This window comes from Formica exsecta, unplaced genomic scaffold (genome assembly GCF_003651465.1).
Source record: "Formica exsecta isolate Colony F162 unplaced genomic scaffold, ASM365146v1 scaffold308, whole genome shotgun sequence".
Taxonomy (NCBI): Eukaryota; Metazoa; Arthropoda; class Insecta; order Hymenoptera; family Formicidae; genus Formica; species Formica exsecta.
Window position 1 is genome coordinate 567,666 of NW_021850337.1, and position 15,817 is coordinate 583,482.

Sequence of the window (15,817 nt, forward strand, 5' to 3'; positions counted from 1 at the left end):
AAATATATAATATAATTAAAAAACAAATATAAAAAATAATTTTAGCTCTTGTCGGCTTAGCATTCGATATATTATTCAGCGCGCAAATGTGGTTTAAATTTTATATTTATTTATTTACTTATTTATTCATTTAACATCAATTACATATCAATTTTTAAATAGTCATTGTCGTGATGCGTTCTTGTCGTATAATTTTATCTCGTAGTTATTCGACTGCACGCACGGGCAATCTCGCGGATCTCGTTTCGCTAGATATGCACATGCGGAAAGAATTCAGACAATACATACGATACCGGCAGAAGGAAGACGCATATGCGACAAGGTCTTCAAAGTTCTCAAAGCACGAAATATCCGCGCTCTTTATCCGAGAACATTTTCCTGAGCTGGCGGGGTATGTTGAAGGCATGCTATGTGTATGTATATCGTGCATCTTGTCGAGAGACCGAACGCACCCTCGAGCGCGAGCCTGTGCCCGAAAGGGCACTTGTCCGCGACCGGAGTATTTCATATTTACCTATCAAAGGTGGGCGCTTTGTGCAGTTTATATTAAATCACGGTACAGTTACAGGATGTCAATAAGACAGGGCCTTCACCCTTCGCGGCATTTTCCTGCTGTCCTCGCCAATGTTCTCGTATACGGGATGTCCCAAACCTATCGAAACACTTTTTATAAGAAGCCAAAGATATTCAAATTATAAGTGATTTGAAAATAAGGATTTCTTTAGTAAAGATTAAGAGTAGATAGCATAAATATAGTTTTTATTTAATTGCAAGCGTTTTTTTTTTTATTTTGATAGTTCTCTAATTTGGAAATTAGAAAAGATGCTTATAAAGATATTTATAGTTAAAAACTTGCAATAAATGATAATTTTTCCCGATGTTTTCGATAGATTGATTCTAAATTGGTCAAAAAATTTGCAGATAAAAAATGATTTGTTAGGTGTGAGACACCCTGTGTATCTGTATCCTTGCCCTTACACTCGATAAGCACACATTGATATTAAACTAGGGAAAAATCTTATACGAGCCACCGGACACGTTGCGATGGTTGTCTGATATTTTTGAATGCCTCGATAAGTATGCAAATAAATCAATGTATATTGAATATCTGCGCGTACTATATTACTATGATTGCTGAACAATAAAGCAAAGTTATAAATCTATATATTTTGTTAGAGGCATTCATCCAATAAACCCCGTGCTCGTACATGCCCGTGCATCTTTTATCCTAATAACCGCGTATATAGGAGCGATATCGATAACAATAATCATACCGGCGTAAACAGTTATCATTTCCGGCTCCTATTTACCTCTTCGCGAACACCCGATGAATTCACATCCTACAACCGGGAAATCCGAATTGCCAACAAATTGGATTCTATTTTTGGATTTCAATATTTTTCTAGGTATAGATTTTCCGTACATCAAAGTTTTATGGCTACATCGAAATAAATCGATGTCGTGTGACAGCGAAAAAACGTTAACAAGCGAACGGAAGGAACAAGAAGGGGGGTGGGTTAATACCTTGTTTATCATCCGTTATTCGATTCCTCGATTTATCGGAAGAATGCGAGAGTATCCTCTTCATCGTATTTCAGCCTTCTTTGTCTCGCTCGCTTACGCACACGATCGACTATCTAGCCCTCTCTCTTTCTCTCTCTTAGCGTGCACACAATCGACGAGAAAATATAATGGAAATCAACCCGAGTGAAGTCGCTCGGAATTAATGAATGAAATCAAATCAGTCCCGTTTGTTGATTCGTCATTGACGGGTGGGGGCAAATCGCGAGAGAATGTTCGGAGCACGGGAGGCGAGGGGGGTCCGTTGCAAATTCCGATCGATATGATGCATACACACCCGGATCCCGACTGCGTTATTACCGTCGAGTGCCATTAAGACTTCCAATTAGTCCGACGTTCTCTGGAAGCGTGCGTGCGTACGTGCGTGCGCGAGTATACATGCGTGAGTGCATGCGTGCGTGCTCGCTTCTCGTCCGAAAAAAAATTGCGGACTAAAAACCGGACGCGGTTTCATCCGGAGACATCCAAGCGAGTATAAAAAAAAAACAAAAAAAAACACACGATCTGCGCGGTCGATAATATGACCGCTGTAACGTTACGCGCCTCGCGCGATTACAAGCGCTATGCGCCCGGTACCCGCGCGATCCCGCAAACGAGCGCACTCTCCGCCCGCCGATATCAGTCACCACTTTCGGACTCAATAACACTTACGGATAGGCTCCGGATGTGCTATTTCATCTGTACTACATGCCACTAGTAGTTCCGCATCAATCTGGACACGGTGTTCTGTATGGCGCGCCTCCGGCAATGTACGCCAATTTACGAGGAATACACAACGGGTCTCTTTATTTCTCGAATTGTTCTCGTAAGGGTTATTATTATCTCCTCTCGATTTATTCAAAATTCATATATCGCGTTGTCGCCGCGAATAATTTTTTTTTCCCGCGATATGACTAGATAAGACCGATCGCGCGTAACGAAGAAGAAACGCTTTCGATAATGCTTCCTTGCTCCCGCGGGGAGAAATCTATCCGTAGCTTATCTCATTTATTACGCCCCTGTTTCGTCGTCGTTCGACGTTTATTTTACAACCCTCAGATAGGGGCGAGTAACGTCTTTGTTTTCACCGCAACATTCTCCTCCCGGAGCGAAACCCTGCCGTCGTTCAGGAACCGCTTCGGCTCGTGAAACGAAACGAGATAGAAATATAGGAATAACAGAGTAAGAAAGATAAGGAATAGCGAGACTTTTCCAATTGTCTTTTTCCCTTTCCATATTACAAACTGAAATCTTTCAATAAGCGAATCAAATCGTATTAATTTTTGGCATTTAATAAGTTCCTTGTCGTAATCTCATCAAATATGATATCAAGATGATATCATTCTCTGATAATCGCACATCAAATATATAATGAATAGAGTAACAAATTTATTCGTCAAGTATCAATTTTATTTATTTGCAATAGATAACTCGAGTTGTAAAAATTTCTCTTGTTATCCTTAATATTTTTTCTTCAAATACGATCCGAATACTACTATCTACGATATCAAATACATTGGTATGACAATTCTATTTTAGATTTTTAAATTGCTATTATTTGGTTTATAATTGACAGAAAAATCGTTCAGAAAAATAATTCCTCAGTTGTTTTGAGCAATGTATGATAATACGTTCTATTTCTATCAGGAACAATGAAAAAAAATTAAAAATATTTCTTGCTACTAGATACATTACACAATCTAAAATTTTAATATAATTTATAAATTATATAGAAATAGAAAACGTAGAGAAAACAAACTAGAGTGTCGAGAGAAGAGGAAGAGAACTTAAGAGCGTCCGAGGAAGGAGATTGGCTTGGAAGAGAGAATACGTAGTTGTTATAGCGAGCGCGAAGCAGTCGGGGGCTGCCAGATAAGGCGTGGGCATAAACGTCCGCAGATAAGGGTAGTTTGCACCCCCGTTGTGGACAGTTAGCCTTAAATGAGCTGGGGGTGAGACGTGTAAAGGCCTTTGTTGCGTTGGTCTCATCTTTCCTGGCTTTCGAAATCAGTTTCGTCGTTGGCGATTCTATTCCATCGAACGTCGGAAAAGTTTAGCGATAAGAATCACATTATCCTACCTTTATGCTAGATTGAAGATATATATCTTCATTGTATTTTTCTTAACCATCATAGCAATAATGAAAAAAATAATAAAATAATCTCTCAATTTACACATCTACGCAAAATGGCGAATGAGTCTCATTTCTTAGGATCCTTATCAGATGTCTGAGAATTAACCCCGGAAAACGAACATCTTGCGTAAATCTTTTTCGGACAAAAGCGAAGACGCGAATTTGCTTGAGCGGAAAAGGTTGAACGGAAAAACGCTGCGCGCACAAATCCGGCGATCCGGCGATCCTTCACAAACGTCGCCCGTACAAAAATCCTGTCTCGCCGTTCTAAATTCTGCTTATCTAACGGCGCTTCGACAGTAATGTGTCGGCGTATTATGTAGAACCGAGTACGCTTTGCCGGGGCCGTCCCTTCTACCCGTGGAAGGCCACCGAGCGGCGGTGCCGTTTAGCGTCAGATAGCGGAAACGTATGAGAGACGGGGTGAATCCACCCTTATCTTAAGGGTAGCTACTCAATAGCTAGCCGCGCCGAAATTCCTCTCGTTCTCTCGCGTTTCTCGCACCGCAGCTATCGCCGCATGCCACACGACTCGATATTTCTTGCGCGTTTAAATTATTTTGCCGTTTTCTCTCCCGACGAACTTGCCCATTACGCGAAATTACGTGGGATACATTTGCTCATGCCGCGAAAATATTGCCGTACATTGAGGATTGAAAACGTTATCGTAGGGAACAGAGAAGAAATATGAAGGGAGGGTAATGCGTATATCTATGCTTGAATTGCATGTACACAGGTTGAATTGTCGAATCCATATTTAAGTATAAATTCACTTGAATTTCGTCTCAACAGCATAAGATACTTGGATCGAAATTTTATATACAGGAATGCTAACAATTCAATAATCATATTCTGAATAAAAATTGAACGGAGACTATATTCAAGAAGGGAACGCTTATGTCTCACCAAAAACATGCTAAAGATGATCGCCGATTTATTTTTATCTTTCTTCAAGAATTTATAGCATTGCTGCGTTTGTAATTGTGCGTAAATAATAATTAATTTCTATAATTTTTTATAAATTGAACCATGATTTTTATACAATAGATCATACACACATTTTTCATATTAATAATTTTTCTTCAAAAGAAATGAATTTTGTCTCTTTTATGTGTCGATTTCTCATTGCATGTTGGTTTCAATTTCGGAAAAGATTAATTTCGAATCACATCTTTCATGTGAGCAAAGTCTTTTCGCTACTCGCCAGTTTTTAAAGAGTGTTCTCGATCTTTACTAATAATGTCGCCAAATATTCTGAAATATTTTGAAATAATTATGAAGACTAACTCAAGTTTTCATTAAGCAAAGGATATGTTTGTGTTATACCGTTCATACAGCCTTAAGTTTCGATTACAAGTATATCATTCTTAATATTACTTATGCCTTAATAATTGTACGTTTTACGTTATTTTCGTCGTTTTCGTGTAAGATATTTTATTGCATTTAATATTTGGTGATTAATATAAAGAACAAACAAAGTATTTGACAGCAGCTCACCAGTAGCTTACAGGACGCACGCGCATAATTTAATGCTCGCGGCGGTAGAGCCCACGAGGTGAGTGAGCTCTATGGGACGCTTAGGGTTACTTATACTTCGGTAGGGGTATGTGGGTAATGTGCAGGAGTGCCTCCGGGTAGGTGCTTGCGGTAAATCTAATAACGTTGTAATGCCGTTACCCCCCTCAAAGTTGGTCCCGTAAGTTTCTGCCGAGCCTGTTGGCTCCGACTGCCGTGCCGAGAATTCCTAACGCGCGTGTACCATTTTAGCTGCCAACGCGCGTATACGCTAGGCAGGATCTACAAACTTAGAACAGAGAGAAAAAAGAGGAAGAGGCTTGAGACAAAAGAACACACGGCCGTACATTTTGATGCGACTCTGGTATTTATCGCGAGAAATCTTGTCTATTTCAGAGCAGAATTCTATGCAATAATATGAGCTCCTTTTATATTAACAGATTATAAAATTATAATTCCTTTTTCCAAAACAATAATCAATTTTATTTTTAATTTTATATTTTTAATCTTATTGTTAGTATATATTTATGACTCATGATTGAATGAATTTTTCAAAGATGCTATAGTCACACACGTCAAAGTAATCGAGCAGCGTTAAATCGATATAGTTTGCCGATTAAAATCTTACGATAGGCAACAGGTAGCTGCTAATATTAATCTCTTTCAAGCTCTCGGTAAAAACGCGCGCGAGTTTCGATGGGTTTCAAAATAGCATCGACGCCTCTTTTCCTCGCCAAGTCCGCTCGATTCACCTTTTGTTTCTCCTGCCTATTCCATCCGCCTCCACCTTCCCGTTGTCAGACGACCTTCCTGTAGATATATGTCACGAGCGAAGGTAAGCACTCGCAGTCACCCGAGGGTGTTCTGCAAACTATGCTCGCGAAAAGTTCAACACAACTTCATAACATCGGTGTTTCGAGGGCGAATTAGGGGGCGAGAAGGGGCTCGAGGAGCGCGTATGCCTCGTTGGGGGGGGGGGCGAGGCAGGACCCAACGACGAAAGCGGGGAAAGCGGGTTGGTGGTAAATTTGTTCTAGCGTGAGCTTACATGGGTTACGTTAAGTACATACGCGTCTGGGGCTCTGGTTAGCTATAATCTACTGAAGCGGAGAAATACGCCTAGCGTGTATACGAAACTTGGAGCAGCCTGTAGCGCGACGAAGAACTCGCGCGCGCGAATTCGCAAAGTTTCTCTCGTCGCTGATGGATTGTGTAAACGAAAGCGTCGCGGCGACGAGCACTGATCTTATAGACGTGGCTTCGTTCTTTCTATTTCCCTTTGAAGATCTTCCTTAAAAAATTATTCACGATAGTATATAATTAGATAGACAAATGTGTAACATGACATTGACTATTCGATCTATTCTCATTGTCTTGAATGGTTTTTTTTCTTTCCGCGCGTTTTATCGCCTTCCTTTTTCTTATTGCATCTCTTGATCATACACCGACACGTGCACGCATACATTCACATACCAGCGTAGAAGCAACTCGCGGAGATAAAAATCAGTAATTAGCCCGGACCATTATGGCGGCTGTGTGAAAAATTAGCGAGTCGTGGGGTAACCGCCCCTCCGGGCATAATCCTGCATCGAGAACGCCGCGTACCAGCGTGCATCCAACCTGTCTCTGATTTATACGGGTTTGCTATTAATTATACCCACCCACTAGTGCGCGCCCACCCTTCCTCCACTTTCTCCATATCGTCTCTTTGTCCCTGTCTTTTTCTCCACGTCTACTTTATCACTAGTTTTCGTTTTTTAATCTTTATACATGCTTGAGCTTTTTTAAGCGCTTATTTACGTCTATATAATTAGCAAAAAAAAGAAATTTATAGGAAACTTTTTTTATAATTAATTTTAAATAAACTTAACTTGATGAAAACGTATAATGTTTGAAAGTAAGAAATTGCAAAAAAAAAGAACATTAAATTTTTATAGAAAAAAATGAATGTTATTACTAAATAATTCAAATAAACCAAAAAATTAAAGTAAAATTTATTTAAGATAGATAACACATTAAGAGAGAACGATAGAAAGGAATGTTTATTAAAATGAGATTATTTTTGCAAAAAAAGATCGCATCAAATCCCAAATACTGATTTTGCGCGCTTTCTCCGAATCAACTTTCAACCGTTGCGCCAAATGTTTTTATTTTGTTTTACACGCGTCAAAGAATTCGAGCCATCGCGTCGAGTCGAAAATTCCGTCCCGGGTTTTGTGTCGGTCGTTGTTTCGACTGCCGCTGGCCGGACTCGACGGGCTGCGGCGCAATTAAATTAAATGCTTCGGATTAATTGTTCGAAAGCAGTTAAATTAGTTGCGTTTGTTTCGCCCGATTTTTGCGCAATCTCGCTGCGGAATGCGTGAGATGCACGCATCGGGGGAATTTCGTTACCCTCGCGCGTTATATAGCTCGGTGCCCTGCGAAATCACCGCGATGCAAACGTATCAACGCGGAACGGCGGCGTGCCCCGAAAAATTCATTTGCAAAAGCCGCATTCGACGCAATGTGCCTCTGTCACAATGAGCGAGAGCGATCGAGAGCGATGCGCGCGTTTTGCCAGTACTCGATTAAAAGCTCAAACAGAAGTCGACCTAATTATTAATGTAATACACAGTAGGTAATGTATATTTCATGACCGCAACAACGAATTTAATGTGTACTTTGAATTTTTAAACATCACTGACCAAAATTAAACCGCTAAATATAACATTTCTAAATCCACATAAATCTATATTTATCATTTTACATTTCCATTTTAAATACAATTTCACATTTGGAATAAAATGATAAAATATACATGATCTCTTTTGTATTCTATATCAAATATTATTAAGAATAAAAAAAGAGTACAAAATCAGGAAACAATGATGCTCTCATGTCATCATTCCTGTCCCTACGGTGGTTCGCAATTTTCCTTCGATAACACGACGAAAATTTCCCCTATTACTACGCATACCAGCAGCCGCTGAAGACCATCCCCGATGCCCCCCCGTCTCGATGATACTCGGCCGGCCAATCCCCGTCGAGGATCGTATAACCCGGTATATTCTCGGCAGCCGGAGCGGCCGACAGCCGTGTCCTAGAGTGCAGCTGCAGCGCCGGCGCGGACTCTTGAGCTGCATTGCTCGGATTCTGACGAGGATGCGTCTAGGGCCGAGAGGCTGACGAGCTCGCAAGTAACGCGCCGGTAGACATGGTCAGACTGGCATCCGGCCGCAAGCTCTCGACCTCATCGGCAACCATGAGATACGCTGGCCTGCCCAAGTCCACCCGGCTTTCGAGCTCTGGGTCTCTCTCCCCTCCCCCCTCCCCCTTCGTTCATCCCTAAGATAGAGAGACGATCCTGATGCTCGCCCACCCCCTCGCTGCTTCTGCAGCGGGTGCGAGACATCCGGGATGCGACGTACCGAGGCGAGATATGCATCATTTGGTTACCCGACTGGCCGACTAGCGCGTCTCCCGATCGGCGTGCCACCCAGATGCATCCTCGATCGGATTGGCTCCGGGCGATCCGGTATGCGAAAGGGTCCTCCAGTCAAGATTTTCAGCATAACTATGCGAGTATGCAATGTCGGATTCGGATCCCGATGAGTCTGCGTTCCGATATGTCCGCGTGTCGGCGCGGCGAGCCCGTTATTATGCACTCGTGTGCTTCGTTATTGGAGAACATTACGTCGCTCGGTAACCGTAATAGTAGCGCAAGAGTAATGCGGGGCGTTAATACGAATACCGTATCGGCGCATGTTTTATATCTCGGTTTTCAGGACATTATTTTATCTAAACATTTAGTCTATACTTTTACTTCTTGAAAATCTTGACAGTAACATAAGGAAATCGACTCACATAGAATCAAATATCTAATAGATGTGTCATATTTAACTTTTATCACTTGTTCTTTTATTTCTTTTATTAAAGGATATCTATATGATGCAAGGATTTACATAAGACTGTCGTTGGATTTTTGCTGGACATCCAATGTACTATGTAATAGGGTAATCATCGTTTTAAGTTTTAAAGTCCGACTATGCTCAGATTTTCCGAAAAGATGCAACATTATTTTTCTGTAAGAGTTTTACGAACGCGACGGATACGCGATACACGGATCGTTCGTTCGTCCGGTAACGCGCATACCCGACACCGAAATTGCATACCTTCGTATACGCGTATACATACGGGCTGGAAACAAACGAATAGGGTTGTTCGGGCCGGTAACCGTAATAGTAGCGCAAGAGTAATGCGGGGCGTTAATACGAATACCGTATCGGCGCATGTTTCGTATCTCGGTTTTCAGGACATTATTTTATCTAAACATATTTAGTCTATACTTTTACTTCTTGAAAATCTTGACAGTAACATAAGGAAATCGACTCACATAGAATCAAATATCTAATAGATGTGTCATATTTAACTTTTATCACTTGTTCTTTTATTTGATAGATAAAAGGATATCTATATGATGCAAGGATTTACATAAGACTGTCGTTGGATTTTTGCTGGACATCCAATGTACTATGTAATAGGGTAATCATCGTTTTAAGTTTTAAAGTCCGACTATGCTCAGATTTTCCGAAAAGATGCAACATTATTTTTCTGTAAGAGTTTTACGAACGCGACGGATACGCGATACACGGATCGTTCGTTCGTCCGGTAACGCGCATACCCGACACCGAAATTGCATACCTTCGTATACGCGTATACATACGGGCTGGAAACAAACGAATAGGGTTGTTCGGGCGCCGTAAAGGGTCCGGTGGGACGAGATGGCGAGGAGACGCGGGCGGCGGGGGCTGGCTCGGGGGGGTTAAAGGGAGCGAAATGGCGGTGGATGGTGGTGCCGGTGACTCGGTCGCACGTAGAGACCGAGGGGTTTGGGAAACGTAATCGCTCTGGCCTCGCGCGCTTCAACGGACTGTCCCCCCTTTCCCCCTCACACGCGTCTCGTCTTTCTCTCTTTCTCTCGTACTTCCCCCACGCTACCTCTATTTATTGCTCACACTCGGCCGGTTCACAACATAAATATGTTACATCTATGGCCGCACCTATTGCACCGAGTCCGCGAATTCCTCCACTGTCGGCCGAGCGAAGAAAGAATGTCCGCAAGGGTCGAATAGATAGATTGGTATGTTTTGCGAATAAATTGGCTCGTTTGTCACGCTGGATGTTGTGATCGTATATACTTTGAAGTAAGATAATAAATTTCAAAATTTCTAATTAATTAAAATATTATGATACATGTAATTTTGCATTATAAAACATAAAATTTCTCTCTCTCTCTCTCTCTCTCTCTCTCTCTTTTTCTCATACATATATAGCGTACTATATACAGGATGTTCCAAGTCTGAAATTTTTTCTACAAACTAAAATTTTATCTTTATGGATTTCTTGGCGCCAATCTAGAATTATCTTCTTAATAAGCACATCAAAAAAAACAATGGTTTTTAAGTTGATGCGATTAAAAATAAAAGATTTTTCAGGAAAACTGAGCTTTAGGGTAAATAAATAGTAAATATATAATAAAATGTTATTTCTTTAAATTATGAATAAATTTTATTTTAATACACTTTTGTGAGTAATTTAAAAATTTTAATTGCAAAAACATTTAGTTAAAAATTAAAAAATTGCGATAATTAATGCTTCAGCATATTCATTAAAAATTGTGTTTAAATTAGCTAGAAAAGCCATAATCTATATAAAAGTTGGTGCGCATTACATCTGAAATACATATTATACATACAATCTATTTTCTAAATTTATTAGATATGTATATAATTATAAATCATAACTATTTTACTAAAAAAAATTTGGAATTGTTTAAAGTATAGATTTAAATATCATATACATATTATTTTACTCTCGTTTTATTATTCTAAATTTATTTTCGCCTTGTTTTACGCGCAGAAAATTCCATCAACTTTTTTAAATACTTTCATGTTACACCCTCAAGAAGTGCTTCTCTTAGGGTATACGAACATAGGGTGTCTATTTGAAGGGTGGTAGCATCGAGGGTTAAGTTTCAAAGATAAAAGAAGGACCAACTGTTGAATATCGGCTCTCTTTTAGCCGACGCCAAGTGCTATTATACACCAAAGTTTCTTATATGTAGTGTATCATGTTCCAAAATTTTTTATATATCATATTTTCATATAAGCGCGCCATAAAAGATTAGTTATAAGATTATAGCACTATCTTATATCAAACCAATTTTCACGTAGTACTATATGCAAATTAACAGTTTCCTAAGTTTCATTTCGTACAAATTTTTATATTTAATAATACAATATATCCATCGATGTACATTAATCATAAGATAATATAAAAGATTATAAATATGAATTAAGATATATTTTCATTTAATTATTATAATTTTATCATAATTTCATAAATATGAACAGAAATGGAATAATATATGTAATATCATATAATATATCTGAATAATTTTTTAGAACCGTAGAATAATATATATAATATATCTTATTAATCGCGAAAGATTAATGAAATATTCTTTTGCATCGTATTTTTCATCCTTTTTATCATGCATGAAATTTTTACACTATCGAATAAAAAATCCGATTTTACGTAAATACATTTCTTTTGTCCATTATTTATATGTTTACTCTTACAAATATTTTATCTCAAAAAGATGTAGATGTATGATTCTCAATTATCATTAACTATTACTGAAAGTTATGTCCAGTGACCATGTCATTGATTAGACACAAGATATAAATTGAAGGAGACACACACACGAATATACTTTCATACAAGTGACTATAAAAGAAATGTATTTTAATGTATATGGATTTTAAATTATTTATATAATTCTGCAAATAATATATAAAATAAATAATTTTCTAACCTTGTCCGTGACTCACGTTGAAACGTCTTTGTCGATAGCTCTTGATTCTCAGTGAGGACTCGATCTCAGTAGATTTCTCGAAGCACGACTAAATCTTTCACGTCACAGTAATATAATATAACGACAACGACTCAATCGATCGTTTATATAAAACGCGTTGAAGTCGGAGGGGAATGGGGAATGAAAAAGAGAGAGAGAGATAAATATCGGAGAAGAAGGGTGAGAAAAAGCAGGGGGGATGACAATGTAGAGAGGGTGGAAGGGTATGTGTTAGAGAAAGAAGCTATTCAAGAGATTCGCGCGAAAACGTAATAGCGATTTTGGAGAAACGCGTTCTCCGGCGACGAGAAAATATCTTCGCGTTACTTCGAGCTTCTTCTCCCTCTCTCTCTCTCTCTCGTAAGCTCTCTCGCAAGCGCCCGCTTTCGCGCGCGCACCGGGCTCTCGCAGCTCCGCGAATGCACGTGCAACTCGAACGCGTGCCACGTGGTGTTTGGTCGGAGTGGCACGGTCGCGAAAGCCGGAGCCGGAACGGCGAGCTTGCAAGCACCCGGTGCTTTCCATTGGTCGATGGGTGGAAACTGCGCATGATTGCGGGTGTGGCCCGAGCTTGAGGGGTGGAATAAGCTCGGATCGGCGATAGGACACCCCGTGAGAGGGCACGTCTTCGTGGGTGGTCACCGGGTACTTCGGTCGCCATCCCGCCCCGCTGAAAGCTCGAAAGCTCTTTTTCCTTAATCTCGTAACGAGCGCGAGAACTGCTCTCCCGTCCGAGTTTCCAACTTGCGAATTGGCTTCTTCCGCGCGAACGGGCGTGCTCTTTCGTGGCAATGGTATGGCGGCACTCAAGTGTTCATCATCGCGTGGGAAATCGCGCGGCGAACGCGGGAGATTAAGTCTCAAGTAGTAACGTCAGCGTCAAGTCAGACACCTCGGTATACGTATGAAATGCTTCGATAAAGCGATTTTGGAGTGAATAAAATTTTATAAAAAGGACAATGCAAGAGATATAAATTGAAAAAATGAAAATTATTATGTAATTGTATAATAGAAAAAATATTTAATATCATTTTTCTCAGAACATGCATTGCATTAGGTAGGAAAACAAAATCAATACATTTTTCGTAAATGATACCTCTAGTTGTAAATCTTGAGAAATCTCGAAGCTATTATATTCTGAGAAAAAAAAAAACAATTTTTTAGCGTGGTTTATGAAATAAACTAAAAAGAGTATACTTATCCGAAATGTTTACCCAAAGCTTCCATTTACTTATCCGCATTGTCCGAGCCGATAAAATTATCAGCATAAAACGCAGAAAACGTTTTCCTATATAATATTAAGAAATAACGATATTAATCTACGAAAAAATATTAATATTGACCGCAATAGTGGTATAGAATAGTTTTCCTTTTTAGCAACAGGTGGAAAACATTCGAAATGTATATCACAAAAAAACAGAAAGAGAATGTTTCGAAAGAACGGGGTGACGAGGGGAGATAAAGTGCAAACGCTCGATCTATCGAAGTTAAATTATCGACACGTTCAAATGGGTGCGAATACTTGCGTGATGTTTGGTCAGACCTTAACAAATGCAGACGGCTTGTAGATATTTGACGAAGCCGCGAATATGCGATAAAGCAAAAGTCTAATCACAGCTGGTCGATGAATAAATCGGGTCGGCTAAACAACCGGCGAGTCAGTCAGAGATTGTTGCTCGATTCGGTGGACAAGGGTGATCTCCATCGCGTATTTAACACGATATGCTTACTGCGATTGGCGTACTCGCCGTTTTACCCATTCACTCTCAGCGGGGGTGGTATTTGTGTTGAAACTGCCTGACGTGATGTATTATCGATTATGACTCGGATTTTCGAGGTCGACGTTCCATCAAAATTCAAAGATGTTTTCATTATGAGTTTTAGTTATTTGACGATTCGTATCAGAGAAATCTGTATAGGATTTATGTGCTCAATAATTACAATTCTTTATAACGACACAAATCTCAATATAATAATGTGTGCGTGACAGTACCTTACAATTTTGCAGCCGTGAAATAAACGTAATATTTTTTAAATGGATTAAAAGCTAATTTTTTTTTTTATAATAGAGTCAATATCTTATAAAAAAGTATAACTTCGAGTTTCAATATAATTGCATGATTCCTCAAAGAGATGAAGAATTTTTTATCTTCTTTATCATAATAAAAAACTGCTCATTTTTCGTTGTCAAATCTAACGCGAATGTAACAGTATGATGCTCTCAAACACACGCTAAAATGTAAGCTGAATGAAAAATATATAATTATAATAGTCCTTCGCATCTAAACTTAGAACATTACATCTGTCACAGATCGAGCGTCTTATGCAACATTGAGAAGCTAGAAGATCATTTCGGTATGTCTTCAACTAGACGTCTGGATGTGAATGTTTAACGTTCCGTTGTCTCGACGGCCGCCCAATTATATGACGTCAATTATTGATTAATTGCAATTATAACGCGAACGGTTTCGAGAGGGCCCGATACGGATATAACGATCGCCATTTCATAAATTCGCAATGACGCGAGAGAGAGAGAGAGAGAGAGAAAGAGAGAGAGCGAGTGCGACACCGCACCTCGCCGTGGCTTCTGAGTGACGTGTCATTTATCGCATAACGCGAACGTTTATGCGCATTCGTGTCGCATAATTGCAATTAGAGCGGAATTCATTTACATCGACCGACATTCGATTTGTTCCGAGAGAAAGCCCGGGATTTACACGTACCCTCGACGCGGCGCGGCGCGCGCGTGAGCGTTCGTGTTAGTCGTGTCGGGATTTATTTCCGCGCACGTCAATGCTGCCGCGACAGTTCCGCGATGTAAATAGGATTGGATTAGCCGTTGGATCGCACGGTTTCGCGAGTGAGAAAGAGAAGGAGAGAGAAATAACTTCTATTACGTAATAACGAAAACCGCCACGAGAAACGATAAATAAATCAGATCTGTCAAGAGATACAGCTCTATTTCGGGCGATGTAAGCAAACCGCTAATGCAAAATAACGTGTTCTCTCCGAAAGACTAATCCATGGCCAAGTATTAATTAAAGTGTTGATAATAAGCTGAAAAAATAAATGATATTTTACAAAAATTTTAATTATATCCATATTTATAGCAAATGCTGTTTCACAATATAAAGATTTAAAATTTATTTATTAAAGATATTATTATTTACTATTATCTATCATTTATTATTTTTAGTATTATTTATTTATTATTATTATTATTATTTATTAAATTTATTTATTAGAAATAATATGGCGTATAATTTTCTGCTTACATAATTTAACATCAAATCATTCAATAAATAAGCTTTTTACATTATTTTGTTGCCGCAATTTTTAACAACTCGCCAAATTGCACGTCACATCAACCTCGGCAGTTCCCCTCATTCTCCGCTTCATCGCGCATTTATTTCCCTCGTCGCCATGTAACTCGCGTGAAACACGCCGCATTATGTAAAAGGGCTCTCCGCTCTCCATCTTTTTCCCTTCCCGCGCGTTTTCGCACGTTTCCTTTTGCCCTTTCGCTTTTGAGCGATGTATCGCCGCATCCGAGAATACACCTTCGCGCGAATTTCGTAAATCGACTTGCAATTAATTGAAGAATGAGACTTTTTCATGTTCTCGTTTTCGTTTGAAGATAAATTTTCTCTATGTCTCTTATTTTTAATCGTCAGATCGAAGTAAAATAATTGATAACTATAAAAATAATT

The 15,817-nt window shown here is 39.4% G+C and overlaps 1 protein-coding gene and 1 long non-coding RNA gene across 3 annotated transcripts in view; one reads left to right on the forward strand and one right to left on the reverse strand.

Annotated features, from left to right (window-relative positions):
- LOC115237745 (LIM domain only protein 3-like) overlaps positions 1-12,591 on the reverse strand; it is an 84,109-nt gene extending 71,518 nt beyond the window's left edge. Inside the window, exon 1 of the mRNA XM_029810989.1 lies at positions 12,069-12,591. The gene's annotated coding sequence lies outside the window, so the exon portion shown is untranslated. The remainder of the gene's footprint in view (positions 1-12,068) is intronic.
- LOC115237750 overlaps positions 1-15,817 on the forward strand; it is a 215,551-nt gene that overhangs the window by 75,411 nt on the left and 124,323 nt on the right. The gene's annotated exons all lie outside the window — the stretch shown is intronic.